This window comes from Zingiber officinale, chromosome 3B, assembly GCF_018446385.1.
Source record: "Zingiber officinale cultivar Zhangliang chromosome 3B, Zo_v1.1, whole genome shotgun sequence".
Taxonomy (NCBI): domain Eukaryota; kingdom Viridiplantae; phylum Streptophyta; class Magnoliopsida; order Zingiberales; family Zingiberaceae; genus Zingiber; species Zingiber officinale.
In genome coordinates, this window is record NC_055991.1 from 78707250 (window position 1) to 78709533 (window position 2284).

Sequence of the window (2284 nt, forward strand, 5' to 3'; positions counted from 1 at the left end):
AGGATCAGAGAATACCTCGTCAGCAGGCTCCAAGCAACAGGCCCAGGCCTCCCTGCCGACCTCGGCGAGGAGCTGCACGTCACAGACCCGAACGACGTACCGTCGACCTCGAGTTGCGCGAGGAAGCGGCGCGAGGGAAAAATATGAGGTAGAAATATGAGGCCCTGCTACAAGATCTTATCTACAATTATCAAACAAAATTGAAATAGAAAGAATGAACAATCCATTCTTTCAAGATTACGAGAAGACGAGTGATCTATTTTGAAATTTAAACTAAAAAAACCAATTTTTCCCGTCAAATTTAAAAAGGAAAAAAGATCAAAATAGAGAGGATCAGCTGGAGCTCGAGTAAATCAACCATCATATCGGTTATCAAATAGATGAATAAACAGTAAATAAACCTTCATCATCTCCACTCTGGTTCAATAAAACATCGCTAAAATCACTATCAAGCCAGAGGAAAAAAAAGAGAGAATAACACATCTGTCAAATCATCAATCTCTGAACGCTAGATTAATCCAGAACCAAAAATAAGAAGAAAAAAGAGCGAAAAAATTGGGATCAGATCTCCAAGGTAACTAGACGCGAATTACCCGAAACATTCATCTATTGAAGAAATCGAAGAGCAAAAGGGGAGAAAAATGGAGAGTAAAACGAGAAAGCCGAAGAGAAGCGGAGCACAGAATGATGAAATAAAGTGCTTATGTGGAGCTATATAAAGAGAAGGGAAGGGAATTAGGGTTAGGGTTTCGTTGATTATCGACGATCTGAACCGTTCGTTTGGGCCGTTTCCATGCGGGGAAAAAAAATAAGAAGAAAAAACTAGGGGCATTCCGAGAATCGAACTCGGGACCTCTCGCACCCAAAGCGAGAATCATACCACTAGACCAAATGCCCAATTGAAATTTTGATACAAAATATAATATTTAATTCTATAAAGATAAGATAAATGTTACAAGTTTGTGAATATAATTACAATTTTCGAAGAACTTTACGAATTATAAGTTTTGAAGAGCTTTAAAAACTTTAGATTATAATTACTAGTTCTGAAGAACTTTGAAAGTTTGAGATTCTAATTACAGATTTTAGATTATAATTATAAGTTTTAAGGAACTTCAAAAACCATAGATTATAATTACAAATTTTGAAGAACTTTACAAGCTTTTAAAATCATAACTATAAATTTTGAAAATCTTACCAACTCCATAGATCATAATTATAAAACTTAATAAACTGTATAAATCATAATTAAAAAGCTTTAAAAACTCTATAAATCATAATTATAAAACTTAAAAAAATTACATAACTCATATATATTATGCATCTTATAAGGCACATTGCTCACCTAATGTAATTTGTTTTTGTTTTTATTTTTATTTTAAATCACTTTCCTTAATTTAAAATATTATACTCTAAATCCTAAATTCTAAATTTCAAAAAGAATTACACTAGATGATTACACATTTAAAAGAAAATTTCACAAAATCATAGTTAGACCTATTATTTTATATAGAGCTGAATGTTGGGTTATAATTCCAGCACATGAGCAAAAGATGATAGTTACAAATATAAGGATGTTAAGGTGAATGTGTGGACATATGAGAATGGATAGAATAAGAAATAAGATCATTAGAGAGAAAGTCAGAGTTACATCTATTGAGGGAAAGCTCCGAGAGATACGTTTAAAATAGTAGAGGCATGCTCCAGTTAGACGATGTTGAATCATGACAAACATGCATATTAAATGAGAAAGAGGAAGACCAATATATATATATATATATATATATCGTGCACGCGCGTCGTCGCGTGTGTAATATAATACATTGAAATCACATTGACCATTTATAATGAAATTATATTAATTAAAGCATTTTAGCATTAAAACACTAAAGTATAATCATTAGGGTAAAGTACATGACTTTTGAAAATCTGAATTATTTGAGTCTTTGAAAATCCGAATTGTTTGAATTTTTGAGTGTCACCCTTACGACTTCCTTATGAAAAAAAATTAATTTAATTTAATATTATACTTATTTTAGTAAAAAAAACTAAGAAAGTATATTTTTTAGCATTGTCGGCCTAAAATATTTATAGAAGTTTCTTTGATCATAGTGTTGTCAATTCTAAGATGTGGGACTAAAGAGAACTATATTTTTTTATATTATATTAAACAACCAGATAAAATTAATGATGAGAAAAATTCATAATAATATGCTGCAGCTGAGTCTCGAACTCTAAATCACTGATTGTTTCGCTTGTGGAATTACTAATAAATCTTGGAATT

At 31.2% G+C, this 2284-nt stretch overlaps 1 non-coding gene across 1 annotated transcript; it reads right to left on the reverse strand.

Annotated features, from left to right (window-relative positions):
• Positions 1–825: 825 nt before the first annotated feature.
• Positions 826–897, reverse strand: TRNAP-UGG. The gene has a single exon. It is a non-coding gene; the product is annotated as a tRNA-Pro (tRNA).
• Between the last annotated feature and the right edge of the window lie 1387 nt (positions 898–2284).